Source organism: Mustela lutreola, chromosome 3 (assembly GCF_030435805.1).
Source record: "Mustela lutreola isolate mMusLut2 chromosome 3, mMusLut2.pri, whole genome shotgun sequence".
NCBI classification, from domain to species: domain Eukaryota; kingdom Metazoa; phylum Chordata; class Mammalia; order Carnivora; family Mustelidae; genus Mustela; species Mustela lutreola.
In genome coordinates, this window is record NC_081292.1 from 11,385,643 (window position 1) to 11,408,857 (window position 23,215).

The 23,215-nt window shown below is 41.1% G+C and overlaps 1 protein-coding gene and 1 non-coding gene across 10 annotated transcripts in view; both read left to right on the forward strand.

The window, feature by feature from the left end:
* CYRIB (CYFIP related Rac1 interactor B) overlaps positions 1 to 23,215 on the forward strand; it is a 143,023-nt gene that overhangs the window by 61,076 nt on the left and 58,732 nt on the right. For 2 of the 9 annotated variants that reach the window (XM_059165619.1, XM_059165618.1), the window contains exon 1: positions 2,563 to 2,872. The exons of 4 other annotated variants lie outside the window; for them this stretch is intronic. The gene's annotated coding sequence lies outside the window, so the exon portion shown is untranslated. Of the gene's footprint in view, positions 1 to 2,558; positions 2,873 to 23,215 lie in introns of those variants that run through there. 3 more of the 9 variants (XM_059165616.1, XM_059165625.1, XM_059165615.1) reach the window with 2 other exon arrangements.
* Positions 8,451 to 8,635, forward strand: LOC131828423 (small nucleolar RNA SNORA73 family). Its single transcript, XR_009352432.1, has one exon. It is a non-coding gene; the product is annotated as a small nucleolar RNA SNORA73 family (small nucleolar RNA).

A 23,215-nucleotide genomic window follows, 5' to 3' on the forward strand; every position in this document is an offset into this window, starting at 1 on the left:
GTGCCTACGACATAATAGAGGGGCAGAATTTTGTGTTGATTGAATGTATCAATGATTAAGTGAAACAATTGATTCTTTGTAATGTTTTCAAGTTGATTCAGTAGTGCAATTTTCAAAGGAAACAGCATTTAAAGAAGGCATCAGGAACTTCTGAAATTCACAAAAACAGAGTCTAGTTATGTAAATGGACAACTGTGGAGTTGACACACTGGGTTTGAATCCTGGTTCTGATACTGAGCCTTGGTTGCCTCATTTATAAGATGGACATAACAGTACCATATAGGGAGATTCTAAAAAGCAACAGAGGACATGCAAGTAAAGTGCTTAGTACGGTGCCTGGCACATAGGAACGACTCACAAAGAAAAATGCTAACAAGTCACAGTGATTAAATCATCAAGAGCCTAGTTCTCTTATGTAAACCTCTTTTTTGCATCCTCCTGCTTGTTTTTTCAACATAAAACTTTGAAAGCTTCGATCTCAGCTGAAGTGGGATTACATTCAGGCAGGATGACAAAGAAAGGACTGGGGAAGAATAAATTCAGCACTTCTCTAAGGTCTTCTTTTTTATTCCCATTTTCAGGATATCCTACACGGGGTAGTGGTCGAGCTTACATGTGAGTTGTGACACAGGCTAGGAATGGGTCTAGAATTGACAAGGAGAAAGGTATTTCTGAAAGGGGGCTGATCTTATTTTATGGTTATCACTCATCATGGACTTTTCTTGGCTGGACTGTAAGCTCCCACAGGCTGGCATCATGTCTGTGTTGCTCTCCAGAGATGAAATTAGGACCAGTGGATGAAAATTGTTGGGTATCAGATTTTTGCTCAGTGTAAAAGAAGAGGTTCCTCACAATGAGAAGAGGCTGACAGGGCAGTAATGGGTTCCCCATAATGGGAGATATTTGAGCTAAACTGGATGGGGTTGGGAATACAATGGAAGATATTTCTGCTTTTGTTGGGATATTGAGGTAGAGGTGTGTGGTTACACAGAGCACATATTTAAGGGATGGCGCAGGTGTATGAACTCTCTTCCTTGGTACAAATCGAGGATGGTGGGTTTCTCTGGACCATGGTTATTTAAGGATGGGTCTCAGTGTGTCATAAACATGGACCATAGTTCTTGGATTGTGAAGACCATCCTGTTAGCATCAGTGTTGGCAAAAAATTGGCTCCCTCAGTTTAATCGAAATTGATGAAGATTATAATAGATACAGTATAGAACCCCTAAATAATCCTAAATTATGATAATTAGGGCAAAAGGCTGAGGCCTAGGACTCTTGCCTTTAGTGTGTGCCTTGAAAAAGGCATCTAATCTCCCTGTGACTCTTTTAATACATTTCTATATAGTATAGCTCATACGATGTAGTCTCCATGTAACTCAATGGGAAGACAAAAGGCTAAAATAAGGTAAGGGTTGCTCTTCTATGTTTGGGGCAAGGACTGATTTCTTGGCTGTATCTGGTAAGGACTGGGTAGTTCCTGGGATTTTACCTATTTGACCAGAACAGAGTTCATAATCAGGGTTTCGTAGGTAAGCTTCCTGGGATCATGAATCGCCTGACATTGTATGCAGTTTTTCTGGGGGAGTAAAACCCCTACTTTTGTGTGATTTTCAGTAGGGCCTTGACCCCAAATATTCAGAACCATTTACCTCCACGGTGACGATGTGCTCAAACATAAAATATTCCAGAGAAAGGTAATATTGTGATCATTTACACTTTAGTGTTAATGAAAAAAATCTGAGTTTCATAGTGGGATTGGGACGAACCAGCTAGATGGGATGTTCAGGTTTTTTATGTAAAGAGGGAGCATTTATGTTCAAGGGTGAAGGTGGATTAGGGGAATAATATGTTGTGCCCTGGGCCACGTCCAAGTTCTCTGCCCCCCCACCTCACCCCCCACACTCTGCCCCGGACATTTTTGCCCAGAGCGGAACCCTAGAACAAAAACCTCATTTATCTGAAAGAGCCATGCGTGGCAAGGTACAAGTCTCAAGCGGCGCCTGATTTCTGTTCTCAGACTGATCATTTAACACTTCCCCAGGGCGTGTCCACGATACCATCACAGGCAATAACGGTGCACCTCTGGGGAACCTGCCAGCGCTTCTGCCTTGTCGGGGCGCGGGAGTGAAGTTCAGTACCTGGCGGAGAGGGAAAGGCGTGCCAACCAGCCCAGCCATTCCAGGCCTGGAGAGGGGTGGGAGGTGGCAGCTTCGCTGAGTTCAGCACAAAGAGCCCTCAACTGCGAGCTCCGAGTTCCAGTTCCTGCTATTTCCGAGCTCGCTGACCTGAGGCAGCTACCGCCGACCTCTGAACCTCAGTTTTCCTTCTGTAAAATGAGAAGGCTGCAAGACTCGGACCCACCCAGATGCCATCTCCGCGCGGAGGTGCTGCCCCTTTAAGGAGGGCGGGGGGCGCGGAGGCGGTGGCCGCGCCCCCTTGCTCTCCTCCCTCCCGCGCCGGACCACCTGTCCCCGGCCTCGCTCCGCCCCCTTCAGGAGGGGCGGGAGAAGAGGGGCGGGGAAGGAAGGCCGAGGATTTACCTTGCGGGGCGGGCGCGCGACGCATGCGCACGGCCGGACAGGTCCGCGGCGCCCTCACTTCCTGGCATTCCCCCCTCCCCCTCCTCGCTGTTACCCTGTACATCCGGGTCACTTGCCCTCCCCGTTCGGAGCTGCCGCCGCTGCTGCCGCCGCCGCCTGGCTCGTCGCGGCTCCGCCACAGGGGCAGGTGCGGAGGGGCTCCTGGTCCGGCCGCCGCCGCTGCCCCGCTCCGGGCCCGGGGCTCCCTCTAGCGCCGCTGAGGATCCGCCGCCGCGGCTCGAGGAGGGCGGAGGAGCGGGGCTGAGAGAGCCCGGAGGCTCGCGCGGAGGGTGAGCGATTTATTTTTACCATTTCCCCCCTTCCCTCACGCCCCTCGCGATCCTGCCCCTCGACCCCATCTTGGCGGAGAGGCGGGCACGGTGGGGGCCGCGCCGGCGCGGGGCTTCCTCGGCCCCCGGCGCCGTGGGCCCGCCCTGGCGCCCACCCCCGGCTCTGCGGTTGCACCTCTGCGGGCGCCCCCCGCCCGCCGGCCCGCGGCGCCCCGACCCCTTCTTCCGCGGCCCCGGCCCCGGCGCCGCCGGCGCTCATTCATTCGGACCTCCTTTCTTCCTCCCCTTCCTCCCACCCGCAACTCCACGCGCGTGCTCGCCGCGCCCTCCCAACCCCAGCGCCGGCGGCCGCGCGTGATCTCCGGCTCGCCGGCCCTTCCCCTCCCGCGTCGGCGCTCGCCCCCCACCCGCGGCGCCCACCTCCCTTTCCTCCTCGCGGCCGCCTTTCCTCCCTCCCTTTCTCCGCGGACTCACCCACAGATCCACACCCCCTTTTCCCTTTTCCGCCACGCCTCGCCGCGGCCGCCAGCCCTCCTGGCCACCCGCGTGAAAGTTGGTGTCTTTATTGCCCCTCTCCGCCCTTCCACCTGCGCGGCCGGACCGTGCAACCCAAACACCGCGTTGACCTCTTAAATTCCCAGCCTTACAAAGTCCAGATTCTCAGCCCTGGGGTGTGGTCTTAGGGTGTTTCCAAAACACACAGTTTCTACTATAATTACCCAAATCTGTGACTGTCAAAATGTAGTGCAAGTGGCAATTGCTCTGTGTGTCTGTAACTCATGGCTATTCTAGGCTGTACCAAATATCATCATCTTTTTTTTCCTTTCCTTTCCCCGGGAGTGTTATCTGTGATGGGTTAATTTTCTTAGAATGTAAAATTTGGCAGAAGATTGTTACTCTTTCTACTCCTCCACCTTCCTGCCCTCTTGGTTTCATGACTGATTTGCAACATTACCTGTTACTACTGTTGGTTGGTGAGACTTTTTCTCCTCGAATTTGTCAACAGCAGTCATCGAGGGTCCCCTGGTGTGTGGAATACCGATTAAATGCCTGAATTCTTGCAGTACCACAAAGTGCCATTCTGGATAAGACAAAGATTTGTGGAATTTGTTTACATTTTTCCCCCCTCCTGTGTATTTATTGCGTTTGCCAACATTTTACTCCATAATCTTTATGTGGAAAATGTGTATCAGTCAATTTTGTGTTCTTACAGTCTTGCAGTTTGGCAGACTGACATTCCAGAGGAGTGTTTTATATAGCTGAAGGAATTTCAATCACTTGGGTCTTTGGGGGACTTATTGCGAATCATTTTAGACAAATGTACCTCTAGAAAAATACACTGATCCTTTTAATTCTTTAATTATATTTAATAATAGAAACAGAAGCTTTGTGTCTATAGCACTTGGTAATTGGGGCTTATTCGATAACCCCTTGGTGAAGTGTAGTTGGCTACAACTGCCTGATCAGCATCCATGAAATGAAATGACAGGCTCCCCTTTTTTCATATGACAGTCATAGTCTGTAATAATGAAGTCAAAGAAAGGTTTTTAGTCCTGTGGTATACCTACCTGGATATCAGAATGATACCATTGCTATCAGCATTAATGTCAGCATTTTCTAATAGCCTTTCTGGGGAGCTAGGTATTAAAAAGGCACTTGGATGTTTGTTCTCTTATAGGTTTTGGATAACCACTCTAGCAGTAAGATTTATTAACTCATAGTTAGAATTGCCTTTCTTTGGCAGAACAATTTTGTTAGGTAACACATTTTTCAATTCTTTAGAACTTTTAACAGTTACATAGCTGCTCCAGTGGAAGCTCATGGATTGTCTCAGGTTCTGGATCTGTAGTATAAACTCTAGATCATTTCATAATTGGATAGAGGCTAGATTTTTCTCTTCTATGAAACTGGTTCATCAAAGGAAGACATGATTAGTAAATTGATTCTAGTTGCCCCCACAAAAATAACATTTCAGGTTCTAAGATTAAGCGAATATAGTTTATTTCTGATAGATTACAGGTGATATTTTACATGATCAGACTTAGAACTTTCTATTTCTCTGAACTTTCCCCAAAAATAGGTTAAAAAATCTGTTACATAGTTTCACTCTTGAGATTATTATACTTATATTTGGAATGATCATTTACCATTGTAAGTAATTGAGGAGTATAGAGGGATGCCTATTTCATTATACTCCTGGTTTCCTTGGGGAAAATCCTGGACTGTTGCTTATATGAGGTTACTTAAATCATTAAGTACTGATGCACTTAACCGTTAGGGCCTATAATTTGCTTTTTCACTGTTTAAGGAAACACAATTATAATATTTGGAAGTATTTAATTATATTGTTAGTGACATTGCCACGGTTATTGTTGGTCTCTCCTTTTCTTTTACTGCACCAGAATTTAGCCTGGTGCTCAGTGGATACCCAAATGTTTTGAATAATTGAAAGAATGGCAAGGTCAAAGAGTTTTTGACTATAGCATCATTTTGTAATTGTGTGGCAAAAGTTTGGGGGAAAATGTTGATTGCTCTCAGCTGCAGTTTTCGTAAGTTTGTATATTTTGAGGTTTGCTGTGTTTGATTATTTCTACTGCTTTGAGATCTTTTGGGGGAGAAAATACAAAGAAAGTACAGTAGACATGTCATTTTGTGGTATGCTTTAGTCCATTGAGTGGATTTGTTCACTTAGAATGGATATTTGATCTCAGTATTCCTGAGCAACAGTCAATTCAGGTTACATCTTGTGCACTTAAAGTCACCATAAAAATTCTCAGCTGCGTAAGCTCATACTGTATTATGATCAATTCACTAAAATGAGGTTAATTTTTTGAGATATTTTTTCAGGTGGCAGAAATGGAAGGTATCATCAATAATGTGACAGTGACTATGTAATTTTTTTTTTTTTTGAAAGATCTTATTTATTTGAGAGAGAGATTGAGAGAATGAGTGAGCAGGGGCAGAGGGAGAAGCAGACTCTAAGCCCAATGTGGAACTTTATCCCAGGACTCTGGGATCATGACCTGAGCCGAAGGCAGATGCTTAACTGACTGAGCCATCCAGGCATCCCAGTGGTTATGTAATATTTCAGTGGTGGTGGTAATGATAACATTAATAGTAACTGACACATAGTGTTTACCACTTGCCTGGTTGAGTTCTAAGAAATTCAGTCTTTATAACACTTTGTTAGGTGAGTGTTAGTATTCCCATGTCACACACTCGGAAACTGAAGTTAAGTAATAACTGAAGTGACACAGCTACTAAGTGATAGAACTTGGTCTTGGCTCTTTAATTATTATGCTGTGGTAGTGAGCGTGTACTGTACGCCAAGTTCTTTACCAGTTCTTTATTAGTTTAATGACAATCCTGCATGGTATAGGTTAATTCCTAGTTAACTCCAAGTTAACATTAGCAATGTCAGGCTCAGAAAGCTTAGGTAACTTCTCCAAGTATGCCTCCCAAGTAGGGTGGGTGGCATAAACCCAGGCCTCTGTGCTTTGTAGTCTTTACTAAAATTCTATTTCAAAGTACTAATTTGAGGTCCTGTATTTTATATTATATATTTAGAAGGCATACTTAAGACAGCCAACCTAAAAACTTTGTCAGCTGACATACAGGATGGAAAATGTTCACCACTTCTCTACTCTCTTGTGAGCCAGGATTATAATTTCCTGCTTAGCTTCACCCTTTGCCCATTCCTGTAAGTATATTGGAATGAAGGTGAGTGACATTTGTAAAACTTTTTGAACAAGGAAATCATTCTTAGAATGTACACACACATTTATGGTGACACATCCTTTGTCCTGATAGTGGTACCATTGGTGAGAATGGCTTTTTTTCTGAAGATGTTGGGGTGATTTTGTTTTAAGTAGAAGACCTAATGCAAAGATCTATTTTTATAGCTATTTAATTTATTTTGTAAAGATGACATTCTGTGGTGCTGTTGTATGGAACACTGTGAAGTTTTCAATTCTGTACAGTTATATTCTGCCATGGGAGTAATTTCTGCTTGATACATTCCCATTGGTGCAGTGTGTCTGGTATTGTATTATAAACCTAAACTAATACACTTCATTGTGCTTAGAATATTTCTTCTAATCATAAATTGGCATGTTCTCAGATAATTCATGTTACACTGAATACTAATTCAGGTCAAACAATTTTAGGACATACTTTCTATGAAAAAAGTTATGACATATTCCCAAAAATTATTTGGGGATTATTTATGCCATTTCTCTGTTCTTTTTGAGAGTAACAGAGAGTTGAAGGCACTAATTTAAATAATCCGTGATTTACGAGGTCTTGAAGTAGACTTTTACAGTTTCTGATTTGTACTTTAACGGAGAGATTCTACTCCCTGTAAAATTTTAGTATGTATGGACAAAACTTTGCACTTAAGCCCTGATTGGCTTTTGTTCAGAGAGTGAAGATTCTCCGATTACCTATGAAATGGAAATAATAATATCCTTGCTATGTGCTTCACAATTCTTATGAAGTTTTCATATTTCAGTGCAATGTGGTAGGGAGGGCAAAATATAATTTTATTAAGTTAACATGTTTCCTTTTTTGGGAAGGGGGACACAGGGAGAAGGGAGAGAGAATCTCAAGCAAACTCCCCACTGATTTGAGATTCTTTCTCTTCCTCCCCCCGCACTTGCTCTTTCAAATAAATAAATCTTTAAAAAAAACCTTGCTTTTGATAATGTATTTTTTGACAACTAGCATAATACTTGGTATATGATGGTTATTAATCCTGCAAGTAGTTAATAAACACAGGAGCAGGCTTATAATAACAGTGAATAAAATACTAGTGGTCTCTCCTTAGAGTAGGAGAGAGAAAAATAGACAATGTGAGTTCAGTCTGTGTATTCCATAGGTACCTAACCTTAGGAGTCAGGGTAAACGCCCATGTTGTAATGCCAATTAAACTAAAACCTAAGGAGTGGACCAGTAGTCAGTCAGACAAAAGGGAGAATGCATGGGCATAAATGAGGGAGAGGCAAAAGCTTTGAGATAAGAGAGGTCAGGTACATTTTAGAAATGGATACTGGTTCTGTAAAAGAGGGGTGGGAAGGAGGTACACAATGGGTAAACTGGAAGCCTGGCTGCACGAGTGGTGTTAACAAGTTCAGGTTAGTTTGGACTGAAGGCCATAGGGAAACCATTATAGGATTTTAAGGGAGGGGAGGTGAAATACTAGCTTGTTCTGACAGTTTTTGGAGAATGGATTGAAGGTAAAGTAAGATTCAGTACAAGTCGGCAAACTAAGAGGCTGTTGTTGTTAAAGTCCAGGGAAGAATTGATAGCGATCAGCATTGGAGTACTGACAATGGAGAAATGGTATTAAATCCATAAGATTTGATGATTTACTGGACTTAGGCTCTGTAGAGCCTGTAACTTTGCTTCCAGTAATAGAGTAGGGCATAAATTTTCCCCAGGGTCCTGTTACTACTTTTTCATGTAAAGCTGAGATATTGCTGGGGCTAAGACAAAACCAGATGTATGCTCAAATATGAATTTTCAGTTGACTCTCGACGTTAGTTACGGAGTTGGCCCATCCTAGACTTAGGTTATCAGACCAACGTGGATACTCCTGGGAGGTCAATCTCCCTGGGCTCTGTCCAGGTGGGATAGAAGAGCATAGGGTTCTGCCCCATGATGTACAGTCCATTTCCACCACGCCTTGAGTCTGCACCTGCATTCCTACAGCTTCTCAGGGTTCTGTGGACAGTGACAGAGGAGACAAACCATGTGGAAACAGCTTTCTAAGCAGCCCCTGTCTGGATCTAGGTTGATTGGAAATGAAAGGTAAACCTGCTTTTATCAGCTCTCTTCTATTGGCTTAAGCTCTTTTTTTTTTTTTTTTTAAGATTTTATTTACTCGACAGAGAGAAATCACAAGTAGGCAGAGAGGCAGAGAGAGAGAGAGAGAGAGAGAGAGAGGAGGAAGCAGGCTCCCCGCGGAGCAGAGAGCCTGACGCGGGGCTCGATCCCAGGACCGTGGGATCATGACCCGAGCCGAAGGCAGAGGCTTCAACCCAGTGAGCCACCCAGGCGCCCCAATTGGCTTAAGCTCTTACCTATACCTCCTTTGCAGCAAGATTGCTCAGGATTCCAAATAATTTGATTTAGGGAGAGAAGAGCCTTGCCGAACATTAGCAGTTGACACTTTACGCTGTTGGGTCCTTTATTTGGCAGGGGGAGCTGGTAAAGTGAATGACAAATGCTTTTTTCATAGGATAAGCCTGGAGGTTTGGAAGCTGGGACACATTTGACCCCTTTAAAAACTGCCCTTTAGAGTAAATTGGGGGTGGGGAGGGGACAGTAGGTTAGAAAACCAAAGTAGGAATATCAGCCTGGGGACTCATGAGGCCTCCGTGAGTCAGGCACTCAGTTTCCACGGGCGGCCAATAGCATGCTCACAATTACTTTAGAGAAGGAGCATGCAGAGACAAAGAATTGAGAACCCGCTGGGGCACCTGCAGGTGGAGACTGCCTCCCTCTGTCAGAAGCTCTAATCAATAAAATCGCAAGTCACACAGACCCAACCAAAAAACGGGTCATTAGGCTTGTGGGGCCCCAAAAGTACTAGTATTCTTATACATGTGACTCTTCCTGATTGGGAGAATCTCCTCTGGCACTTACACGGTGGGGAGGGACAACCACGTAACATATGGAAACTTCTAACTACACACTGGGATGTAGAGGCAGCAACAGAATATTGAACTGGCCCAAAGAGCCCTGTCCTTTGGTCACATTCATTTTTTTTCCCCCTCTAAATCCTGCTCAAACTATTAATTGAATCTAGATTTTTCTCTCCCTTCTTGGGACTGGGTAGGGTGGTGATGACATGGGTGTCTATATCTAAACGAACCTTAAAGCTTTGAGTCCCTCTCTAAAGTTCTCTAGGCAGCTTATTGGCCTTGTGGCCTTGGGGTCAGGGAGACCTCAGCCCAATACTATATCATTTTTTCTGTAAAGCAGAAGAGTTTTGGGGGTAGAAGTAGAGCAGCGTGGAGATGGCAGCATGGAGGGAGAAAGCATCTGTACCAGCAGTCAAAGCTTTGTATTCCCTTTTGGTCATTCCCTCATAGTTCAGTCAAAGGAACTTCTAATACTTTTGTCCAATGAAACCTTCACTTTGGCAGCAAGACCATCATTATTTACATAATCAATTTTAGTTTTGGGGATTCCAGGGCTCAATAGTCACAGCCACATTGCCTTTCATTTGGAAACACAGGGCTGTTGCCCCATTGTCTTGGCATATCCCTTCCTCTGCCAGTCCAGAGGAGAATGAACAACTACCGAGTCACCATTTGGATGGCTGATTTCAATTCCATTCTCACTACTCAGTTTCTGAACATTAATCCAGCTCCTGTTCATTAACAGGTAGGGCGGTAGGGGTCCATATTTTCACCTTCTTCCCACCTACCGTCAGGACCACTCTCAGATCCCAGGGTGTCTTCCCGTTTCGTAGACCTCTGTCTTCTAGAAAGTCATGGATGGCTCTGTCAGTATCCCATCCTTACTGCCAAAACTGTCCAGAACCATGATGATCTGAGATCATACCCTACTTACAAGCTAGTAAGTTACCATGCCACCTTTTCATGGATGCTGGTAGAAAACATGAAACTCCTGTGCAAGAGAGGAAGGGCAGTATTATTACTTTTACTAATAGCAGTAGTCAGAGCATCAGCATTTGAGAGGTATTTTCTCCAAGGTAAGTTGGTATCTACTCAAAATGTAATGGCTAACATGTCCAGACATCTTTTGAAAAAAATGATACATGTTTCTTAAGAATTTGGGGGACATCATATTAAAGTGAACTATGGGAAAACCACCTTGGGTTGCAAAGTATGAGATTACTGTGTTTTTGTTTATGTCATACAATAGTTCTGTATTTAAAATTCTGGGAAATTCTAACAACAATATAAGCACATTTTTAATGAGGTTTCCTTTCCTTTAGATCTTGGGACAGTATAGATTTTAGGGGCTAGCATAGGGATGCCTGCGTGTCTCAGTCAGTTAAGCATCTGCTTTCAGCTCAGGTTGTGATCCCAGGGTCCTGGGGTAAAGTCATGCCTAGGGTTCCTTGCTCAGCAGGGAGCCTGCTTCTCCCCTGCCTGCTGCTTGTCCTGCTTGTGGGTACGTGCTCTTGCTCTCTGACAAATAAATATTTAAAAAAAAAAAAAAGATTTTATTTATTTATTTGAGAGAGAGAGAATGAGAGAGCATGAGAATTGGGAGGGTCAGAGGGAGAAGCAGACTCCCCGCCAAGCAGGGAGCCCAATGCGGGACTCGATCCCGGGACTCCAGGATCAGGACCTGAGCCGAAGGCAGTTGCTTAACCAACTGAGCCACCCAGGCATCCCATAAATAAATGTTTTAAAAGGTGGGGGAAGCGGCTATAGTTGGAGGAAGGTTTAAACTTTTTTTTTTTTTTTTCATTTTTTTAAAAGGGGGTTAGGCTTCATTTTATCAGTCAGCATTTTTAACTCCTGTCCAGTCATTTTCTGTAAACAAATTCAAGAAATATTATTTCAAAATTTAACTTTACTTGCTGAAGATTGTTATGTTTAAACTTGTTTTTACTTAAATATTTAATATGTTCTGGTATTAACATAAATATTATTTACCAAGTTGTTTTCTGAAGTTCAGAAAAGTTAGCTTCATTTATTCTGTCCATTTGGGTTAAAGTGTACATGAGTGTACAGAGCTGGAGATGTAAAGAAATTTAATAGCTATGGTGGCACCACTTCTAAGTAGCTAGTGGATAAAAGCTTACATTTTGCAAACTCTCTGATAATTGGGGCTTCCTATATTAAAATGTGAATATAGTTAAACCAAAGCTTTTCCTTTTTATTTATAGAACAGTATGTTGAAGCTGTAGTCGAAATATGTAGCCTGGGGTTGGCAACCCTTTGAAATGGGTGTGCCAAAGTTCCAGTATAGTATGTGTCATGGTGACAACTGGCCAGTGTTCTGTCTTTGGTATGTGTCACTGACCCCTTCTTAGTAGTCTAGTAGCATATTAAAAGTTCGTTTAAGAACTTTGTTTTAGCTGATTTTCAGTGTTCTTAGCAGCTTTTAAAAAAACACCTATATTTTATTAAAATCAAATTTAATTTTTAAAGCATTCTCAGTTTGCTTAGTTTGGGTAAGTAGATAGCCTGTGATTTTAAATAATTAAAGAATATTTAAACATCTCATGTTTTCCTAGTTGAGGTATACAGGCAAAGCTTTAGTGAAGTCCTTAACCTGCCTCTGGTCTCTCAGATCCTTTCTCGAGTCTTATTTGGGTCTCATAAGAGAGAGATGAGTGAGCAATTTTTTTTTTTTTTAAGTATAACTGGTTTACAGTGTCATAGGAAACTGTCCTTGAGTCGTAAAGTAGGATTAAACAGGTGCTGTGAGACAGTTTATCCCAGGCAGTTATAAGTCACATGATTAGCAAATATTTTCTCCCAGTCTGTGCCTTGTCTTGTTATTTTCTTAATGGTATCATTTGAGGTGCAAGGGTTTTGAACTTTGATAGAGTCTAGTTTACCTTTTTCTTTGCTTTTAAGAATCCTTTTGTTTCTGTGTCCGTGAAGTCTTAGTCCAACCCAGGACCATGAGATTTATGCCTATGTATTCTAAATGTTTCATATTTTATCATTTTACTACTTATGTTTGGGTTTGTGATCCATTTTTAATTAACTTTTTAAAAAGATTTTATTTACTTATTGAGAGAGAGAAAGCACATGTGAGCGGTGGGAGGAACAGAAGGAGAGTGAATCCCAAGCAGACTCTGTGCCAAGCACAGAGCCTGTCACAGGGCTCGATCTCACGACCCTGAGATCATGACCTTAGCCAAAATGAGGAGTCGGACACTCAATTGATTGAGCCACCTAGGTACCCCTAATTAATTTTTACATATAGTGTGAGGTAAATTTCTTAAGTTGACCTTTTTGTATGTAGATGAGCAGTTGTCTTAGTGCCATCTGTTGAAAAGCCTGTCCTTTTCCCTGTTGCTTTGCCGTGGTGTCTTGGTTGAGAATCAGTTGACCCTAGATGTATGGGTTTATTTCTGGACTCTTTTTTCTGTTTCATTGGTCTACATGTCTCTTATTTTGCTAGTACCACATGTCTTGATTACTGTAGCTCGTCATGACTTTTTTTTGTTATTAATTGTTACTATTATTTTATTCATGAGCTTTTTTTTTTTTTTAGTGTATTTTTTTTTAAATTTCTTTTCAGCGTAACAGTATTCATGGTTTTTGCACCACACCCAGTGCTGCATGCAATACGTGCCCTCTCCAATACCCACCACCTGGTTCCGCCAACCTCCCACCCCCCGCCCCTTCAAAACCCTCAGGTTGTTTTTCAGAGTCCATAGTCTCTCATGATTCACCTCCTCTTCCAATTTACCCCAACTCCCTTCTCCTCTTCATCTCCCCATATCCTCCATGCTATTTGTTATGCTCCACAAATAAGTGAAACCATATGATAATTGACTCTCTCTGCTTGACTTATTTCACTCCGCATAATCTCTTCCAGTCCCGTCCGTGTTGCTACAAAAGTTGGGTATCGTCCTTTCTGATGGAGGCATAATACTCCATAGTGTATATGGACCACATCTTCCTTATCCATTCGTCCGTTGAAGGGCATCTTGGTTCTTTGCACAGTTTGGTGACAGTGGCCAATTCCTTCTATAGACATTGGGGTACAGATGGCCCTTCTTTTCACTACATCAGTATCTTTGGGTAAATACCCAGTAGTGCAATTGCAGGGTCATAAGGAAGCTCAATTTTTAATTTCTTGAGGAATCTCCACACTGTTCTCCAAAGTGGCTGCACCATCTTGCATTCCCACCAACAGTGTAAGAGGGTTCCCCTTTCTCCACATCCTCTCTAACACATGTTGTTTCCTGTCTTGCTAATTTTGGCCATTCTAACTGGTGTAAGGTGGTATCTCAATGTGGTTTTAATTTGAATCTCCCTGATGGCTACTGATGATGAACATTTTTTCATGTGTCTGATAGCCATCTGTATGTCTTCATTGGAAAAGTGTTTAATCATATCTTCTGCCCATTTTTTGATATGATTGCCTGTTTTGTGTGTGTTGAGTTTGAGGAGTTCTTTACAGATCCTGGATATCAACTTTTTGTCTGTACTGTCATTTGCAAATATCTTCTCCCATTCCATGGGTTGCCTCTTTGTTTTTGTTGACTGTTTCCTTTGCTCTGCAGAAGCTTTTGATCTTGATAAAGTCCCAAAAGTTCATTTTGGCTTTTGTTTTCTTTGCCTTTGGAGACGTATCTTGAAAGAAGTTGCTGTGGCTGATATCGAAGAGGTTACTGCCTATGTTCTTCTCTGGGATTCTGATGGATTCCTGTCCCACGTTGGTTGAGGTCTTTTATCCATTTCGAGTTTATCTTTGTGTACGGTGTAAGAGAATGGTCAAGTTTCATTCTTCTACATATAGCTGTCCAGTTTTCCCGGCACCATTTATTGAAGAGACTTTTTTCCACTGTATATTTTTTCCTGTTTTGTCGAAGATTATTTGACCATAGAGTTGAGGGTCCATATCTGGGCTCTACTCCGTTCCATTGGTCTATGTGTATGTTTTTATTCATCATGCCATATTTTAATAGTGCAAATAGCATTCTTTCATTGTAAAAGTGTATGCTCATTTATTTTAAAAATGAGACAAAATGGAAAAAAAAGAAGGCAAAAATCACCATCTAAGTAGTGTTCTGGTGAACATCTCTCCAGATATCTGTGCACATACATGCATGTTGTATGAGTGTACACACGTCCTCCACAGTTATACATAAAGACGCATCAGTATTTGCCCACGCTCATTGTTCTTGTGTACCTTTGAGTGAATACATTTATTGTTAACTTTAAGAGAGAACTGATTATTTTTCTTTCTTCAGGCACTTCTGTAATTCTGTGAGTTCTCACTGACATCCACTTCTGAGAAAAGCAAAGATTCTTTGGGCTAAGAACTGAGTGCTTTTTTTTTCTTGGTAGCATGTTAATTGGAATTTATTTCTCACTTCATCTGCTGAAATATGACTTTAAAACAATTTTTTTAGAGTGTGCTCCGTGAATGGGTGGTAGATTATTTGTGGAACATTAACAAAAATAATCCCCAAATCCAGTTTTAAACACTTTAAAGTTTCCATAAATCTGCTCTTGAGCATTAGATTGATTCTTGGCGTTGTGATCATGAGTGTGGAGCCAGTAAATATTGTATGTGTGGTGATAGAGTTTTATTTGCAGTCATGTGAGGACCAATCCATGCTGCAAGTTTGTTCTTGCCACGTTGATATGCTCTGTTGCTTTTCATGGGTTCAGCCTGCCTGTAATCATGATAAAGCTCCGTCTCATGATATTTCCAGCAATCATTGTGGAACCGTGACCAGTCCCTGAAACACTTTCTCATCTTGGGCATAGGTCAGATCCCATGATCAGAAACTCCCCAGACATTCACCTGCTTCTTGGAGTATGAGTTTTATATTGTGACTACAGGGCTTCAAGTTACATTTAGAGGCATAACATATATAGGAGACCATATAGAATTGTCTTAATTTTAAAAGATTGAAATTTAATCTCTGGCAGTGGGAGCCTTATGGTTCTGATTTTGGGGAGTGACAGTGTGACAAGTTTCAGAAAGCCACCTTTACATTGGCTTAATGGAAATTCGGTGTTTGTGAAAAGCATGCCGAAATTCTGTGGGAAACTGGATTGCATGATAGGATTATATAAATGAGGTGTTTTTCTACAAGATTTTAAAAAGGAAACTTAAAAGAAGAAATTTTCAGATGAAAGCAACATGCTAAAGTGTTAACTGGCTAACTGTGGTGGGATTACGGATTTTTCTTCCTACTTTTTGTGGAAAATTTAGTGAAGTGCTAAATATATCATGTAATAAGATGTGAAAATGGAACTCTTTTTATTCTGAGTTTGGCCCTAAGTTGAGAGGTGCACGTTTCTAAAGAGAGTTATAAGCATCCCATGCAGGTATGCAAAATTAAGAGCCAGAAAATGGATTTGTGACCGCTAAATACCTACCCCACATGTTGATAGAAAAAAATCAGGGAGCTGTATATTAGAATAGTTTTTGAACTGAGTTGTTGTATATTGGAAAAGTGTTTTTAAACCAGGTTGTTAGTGTGCTAGGAGTTTCTTCTAACCTACCCTCTCCCTTCTTGGCGTGCTCCCTCTCCAGTACAGGAGCTTTCTGGTAATGATTTGAGAGCTGAATATGTAACTTGTGTAGTTTAGGGGACACAGTGGGTTGATGTCTCACTGTTGTTGCGTGAAAGAGAAGCTGTTTGCTCTGGCAGCACAGCAAAGCCAGGTTACTGCGGGGGTGGACTGCCCATCCTCCCTGAGTTCTGAAGGGGCACATGTTTCCCATCGACGGGATGAGCACCCCGAGTGGATCAGGGTCGTATGAGGCAGAGTGGGGAGGAAGAAATGGTCGGATGCCCGCCGGAGATGTATTATCTTGCATCAAGAAATTGTGGTGAGAGATCCCAGTCCTAGAGTGGGTGAGAGCTTGCAGGAAACTCCAGAAGGCATTCCCTGACTGATCAAATTTAAGTACTTTTTGAGCTGAGAGTGCCCATGCCCTCTCATGGCCCTGAATTGCTACATGCAGGGCTAGTGAGGTGGAAGGGAGAGCGGGTCAAGCACTGTGCTCCTGTCAGGCCTGAAATCGAGCGGGCTGCAGACGGAACTGGGACAGGGCGAGAAGCGGTAGTGCAGGATGACAAATTGTGACCATGCTACTAAACTGGGTCTATCAATTTCTAAATTTTGACAGTTTTTATAACTTGAAAATGACCAAAGTCATAGGCTTGCTTAAATAAAAGTTCAGGGACATTAAACTGCCACCACAGAATAACTTTAAAGGACGGTGGTAGATATAACATTGCTTTATGGTTATATCCCACAGGTTTTGCTTGTACAGGGTAATGGTTACAATTGTTTTTCTATTAAGAAAACTATCAATGAAAACAAAGAAGAATGTGCCCATTGAGGCATTTTGTTATGGATTAAAATGTCATCATCTTTGGGACCAGTCAGATCTGTGCTTGAGTCAGATTAACCCTTAACACTGACATGAGTTAAGTAAACCAATTTCTGAGGTTCATGTTCCTCATTTACTTTCTATGGAATGGGTAACATTATAGGGTAACATCATCTGTTTTGCAGTGTTTTTTGAAAAAATTGTAATCTGTAGCAAAATGCATGGTATACAGTAGGTATTCACAAATATTAATAGCCCTTATAGCAAATGCTTCCTAAAGGTTTAAATATATTCTTACTCTCCTTAATATGTGCTTTGCTTCTTCTAAATGTATTCTCTGAAAATACCAGATGGGTTAGGGGATTGAGTATGACTACAGGATGCTATCCAGGATGTAAGAAATGCTGGTTTTTAGGAAAGCTAAAAATTCTACTTTTGATTTGAAATGTGATACATTTTCAGGAAGAGTGAAAACTAATTTCACTTACATGTTGTTTTTTAGTGAGGAAACATGAATTAAGGATCTTAAAGAAAAAGTAAGAGCAGGTGGAGAATCTTTTCATTACTGTTCTTGAACAGTTTAGAATATATAAAACAAAGGAAGGCCTCTTATTACAGAGAGAGTAGTTCATACAAATCAGTATCATTTTAGTGTCCTTTTTTCCTCAAAATGTTTCATTGTTCTTTTTCTGGGAAGTTTTAAAATTATTTATTAGACTAATACATTTTTAAAAAGATTTTTATTTTATTTATTTGAAAGAGAGAGATCACAAGGAGGCAGAGAGGTGGGGGGGCAACAGGCTCCCTGCTGAGCAGAAAGCCCCATGCGGGGGCTCAATCCCAGGACCCAGAGATCATGACCAAATGTCATGACCAAATGTTCTCTTCTACTTTTTTTAATGTTCATATTTTATACTTTGAAACTTAAAATTTTAATAATATAGGTACCTCTTAAAAGTCTCAAAAAATGATTTATATAACTTTTAATTTCAGAGTATCTTTATTATTTACACTCTGAACCCCAAGTTACATTTGTAACATAGTTTTGCTTATTTGTAGGAATGGCTTTAAATTAGGAAGGGAGTTATAGTTCGCTTTCTATATGAGTCCAGAATAGTCTTTATAATTCATTCAGGGGTCTTTGGTTAAAAGTTGGAGAAACTTATTAGGTAATTTATTGGCATGATGGCAGGTAGCTCACAGAATTGGTGGTGGAGAGGTTAGGAATTCAGGTTCAAAAAATGAGCAATAACCACAGGAGGGCAAGAAGCAGATTATATTACAGTAACAGTCTGGTCAGGACACTGTGGCACTGGTCTTGTTTCTGTCTCTGTGAATGATTTCTCAAGGATCCAGGGTCTTTGGACCATTCTCTCAAGATAGGAAGTCATGGGAGTAGAGGGGCAGTATTGGTGGGCTGATCCTCCCTGACCTCTACACTTGTGCTCCATTGACCCTCCATATCTTTATTTGGAGGCCTTGGCCTGGTGAATTTAACACAGCCAAAGCAATTCTAGTTGAAGTTTTAATTTGTTGATTTGCTTTCTATTCTTGTGTCTCTACTGTTTTGAGAATGAAACCTTCAAATGCACTGTTTTGAGCATGTAGCACAAAATAGTATGTATGCGTGTTGACATTGATTTCAGGAAGTGACAGTCCCTTCTGATTACACAGTAGGCAACATGCTGTGATATACATATACGCATATGCCAAAATCTGCAAATACTGAATGTTTTCAACTTGATTATCTCTGCACAACCTCTAGAAGTTGGGATTCCACTAAAGGATTATCAGCTCTTGGGTGCCTAAGTGGCTCAGTCTGTGAAGCATCTGTCTTTGGCTCAGGTCATGATCCCAGGGTCCTGGGATTAAGCCCTGAGTTGCACTGCTTCTCTCCCTTCCTCTCCTGTTCCCTCTGCTTGTACTCTGTGTATGTATGTATGTGTGTGTCAAATAAATAAAATCTTTAAAAAGGGGGGGGGGATTACCAGCTCATTTGAGAAGTAAAGTTAATCTATATGATGTGATGCTTTTGTAGTTTTGTGTATTGATGTTTTAGGTAACCTGTGGCTACTAGTGGACATTTCATTTTTAGGAGAAAAGCCTGTAAGACATGTAGGGTTGTTTTTAAAGAGAAAAGAGAGCCTCTACACCCACCCACTCCCCATTCCAGGAACTGTAGCATGTTGATCTATTTGTTTTAAAGGTAAAGCTTTAACACATACATACATAGTCTTTGATCATTAAAAAGTTAGCATAGTACATGTCCTTTTTTGAAAATGTTTCCCTGCATCTGGTTTGTAAATTCAAGATTTTGTTTATTCATTTGACAGACAGAGATCACAAGTAGGCAGAGAGGCAGGCAGAGAGGGAGAGCAGGAAGCAGGCTCCCTGTGGAGCAGAGAGCCCAATGCTGGGCTCCATCCCAGAATCCTGGGATCATGACCTGAGCTGAAGGCAGAGCCTTTAACCCACTGAGCCACCCAGGCGCCTGGTTTGTAAATTCAGACTGAGTAGTTAAAATCTGGAATTATCTAAACGTCAGTAAGTAGAAATAAAAGAAGAGCAGACAGATTAAGGTTCAGACATGCATGGCAGATGGAATAGTAGTTATTAAAAAATTATCGTGTGTGTGTGTTTTGTATTTAGTCACATTGAAAAATCTTACGCATTGTTTGTGAATTTCTTAATGTTGCCTCAGTCTCAGTTTAGCAAGGCATTTTTTTTTAAGGACTTTAGCATTAATCTATTATGAACTGTTAACAGTCGGCACTTAAAATGTCTCTAAGGAGAGAATATTCCCCTTTTCCAGGTGAGTGAATATGCTTATATTTATCCTAAAAAAACCTTAATTTAAAACTTACTGAATTTAAAAAATGCCTTTGAAAGTTGTTAGTGGTGATGGTATTTTTAAAAACATATCAGGCAGACTCAAATATCGGTTCTTTCTCTGAGACTATCCTCTAGGTATAATTCAGTTATTCCCGTTTTCCCATTTTAGTTTATCCAAAGAACTCCAGTTCTGTAGTATTTGACTTATTGCATTGTAGTATTATATATTTTTTTGTTTATTGAGAGAGAGCATGCATACACATGGTGGGGAGGGGCAGGCAGAGGGAGAGAGAATCTTAAGTGGGGCTCGATCTCATGAGATCATGACCCAAGCCAAAATCAAGAGGCGGAGGCTTAACCGACTGAGCCACCCAGATGCACCAGTGTAATCATTTTTTACATGTCTTCTTCATAGACTATGAGCTTCTGGGGGGCAGGTCTTATTTTACTTGGCATTTTATACTCTGCATTGCATAACATCTGGCCTGTTGGAGGTCTTCTCATCTTCATAGAATTGCCATTAGGAAGCAGTTCACATTTAAGATTGTGGCTGAGCATTTTTAATAGCCTTTTACAAATCTGTTATTTGACTGCTACCAAGGCAGGTAGCTGTGCAATAATATCATGTATCAGATGTACAATATCTCCCCAGAGATACTAGATCTCCAGAGATCAGTTATCTGCATTTCTTGTCATTAAGTCATTTTGTCAGTCTGGAAAAATCATTATATATAAAACCATTAGTGTATTATTTAAAGTCTCTATCACTTTAATTTTTAATGGGAGAAATTGCACACTTTTTAAAATTTTTGTCAGGTATTTGCTACCTACATATCAATCTTATCACTTATTTTTCCCAAACAAATCCTTTTAGCAGAGTGGGCAGTCTTAGGGGATCACAACTCCAAACTAGTTGTATTTATGACAGGCTGCTTACATCTTTTGTTTGTTTGTTTGTTTTTGGACAGAGAGAGAGGGATCACAAGTAGGCAGAGGGGCAGGCAGAGAGAGAGGGGTAAGCAGGCTCCCTGCTGAACAGAGAGCCCAATGCGGGGCTCTATTCCAGGACCCTGAGATCACGACCTGAGCTAAAGGCAGAGGCTTAACCCACTGAGCCACCCAGGCGCCCCTGCTTACATCTTTTATCCTGTTGTTTGCTAAGTCACTCATCCACTCCTATGCACACTGGAGACTACAATGTTTCAAGCATTGTGCTTAGTTCAGGGGCTGTAATAACAATGAACAGGCTGTGATAACTGCTTTCAGTCCTGGGAAAGAACCAGACATTTTGATGAGTTGAAATGATGTGTTATCTGGTCCATTTGAAGATACTTAACCCAAACTTCTTTCACACTGTTCTGTTCTCTGAATTTCTATTATAATTGTAGTCTGTAATGATAATACAGTGTGGACAGAATTATTATGCTGTTATTATGTTACTTTTTATGGGTGGGAGTATTATTTCCATAGGAAGTCATTAACCTCTTTCAAGATAAAGATTGTCGTGTTACTTTGTGTCATAAGCACTGCTGGAGACATATACATTTTTAATAACACTTGTGGAATTGACAGACAAACCCTCTAATATTCTGATGTTGGTCCCTGAGAACTATAAGAATGGTAGTAACAGCACCTGTGCAGAGGGTAAGATTGGCCTGATGTGATGGGTAAGACCTAGGAAAAGAGCCAGACAGTGTAATAGGTGCCTCTCATTCTCTGAGTCTCAGTCTTAGTGGGGGGTAGGTATTATCTCCCTTTCTACAGATGAAGAAATTGAAGCTTTGAGAGACTTAAGATTCTTGCTCAGAGTTTAAACACCAATGGACTCTTTCTGTCAAAATACATTTATATGTGGATGCATATTTTTGCTAGGAAGGTGATTAAATATTTGTTTTGGTCATAGAATTCTATGGAATTAGGAAAGTAGTGTATGACAATCCAGGCACAGAGCTCCTTCTCTCTGAAGCTCACGGCCGAATGGGGATCAGGTCTGTAATGCTCTCCTGCTTGACATAATGCCGCAGCATCCTGAACTAAATGCTGCACTGGCTTATGTTATTTATGAATAACACAAACTGCCTTTAAACCAATCAGATTTTGCAAATTACTTCTCTAGTTTTTAATAATACATTAAGAAGTAAGAAATTTTAAGAGTGGGATGCGGGTATTCGATTTTATTAGTGGTTTCTAGTTTTCTTGTGCATATATTGGATTTTCATTCTAGTATATGGAATAGGCTTTTAAAAACATTACACAGGTGACTCAAGATACAACTATCTGTATTTTGAAATTTGTGGTATGCAATTCAGACACAATGAGAACATGTTGGGGTACCTGGATGTCTCAGTTGGTTAAGGTCAGGTCATGATCTCAGCTCAGATACGATCTTAGGGTCATGAGATCCATCCTTGTGGGGCTCCACGCTCAGCAGGGAGTCTGCTTCAGATTTTCTCTCTCCCTCTCCCATGCTCCCTGCTTGTGCATGCACTCTTTCTCTTAAAAAAAAAAAAAAGGGAATGAGAATCTGTTACACTTACAACATGTTGTATGAACATTATCTCTGTTTTAGTACTTTAGGTTATTGGTATTACACTTGTTTATATTATGTATTTCCCCAATAGAAAAAATGTCTGTGGCAAATTAAGATATGAAAACTTAGCTTTGGGACTCTATGTTTCCCAGCCTTGAACTTGTCTGTGTTTCTATTACTACTATTACTATTACTACTATTACAGGTATAATTCAAAGGTATTCTGCAAAGTTTCACAGTTGTAGAGAAGGACTTGAGTGGATGGGCATTGTATTCTTTGATTCCCAAAGACACTGTTTTCCTTTGTTTTATATTTCGTTAGATATATTGATATTTATATATATTTTTACATAGGTTGCATCTAATTAAAAGTGAGTAATTGCCTGCTTTTTCTTTTTCCTAGAGCTTATAATTTGGAATGAACATTATTTTTATGCCTTGGCCACATTGTCATACTTCTTTTGAAGTTTGGATTTGCTTCTAACATTTTATCCGTTGTATTCTCAGTGTCTTGAAATATATCCAAGAATTCCTGTTTTCCTGAACAGTGTGGGGCTCTTAAAACCCTAAAATCAAGAGTCACATGTTCCACTAACTGAGTTCTTTAGGTGCCAGCCCCCAGAATTTTTTTAATCTGATTTTTTTTTTTGGTGCTAGTATTACTTCTGGGACGTCTTCATCCTTTCCTCCTTTTCATCGTAACCACTTTCTTCATTTATGGTGATGAAGTTTACCCTTATAGAGTTCCTCTGACTGGCATGTTTAGTTTCTCTGAGGGCAGTAGTGACACATTCTTGCAGTCAGCCCTTTCTTCTGTAACTTCATTTATGTTCTCTTAGATTTTTTACTTGCAGGGTTACCACTTCCTGGTTTTTTGCTGCACTTTATCTTTGTTGGAAAATTCCCTTGTTTGGTTATCCATTTTTCTAAAATGTCATGCAGGTTTGTCACCAGGA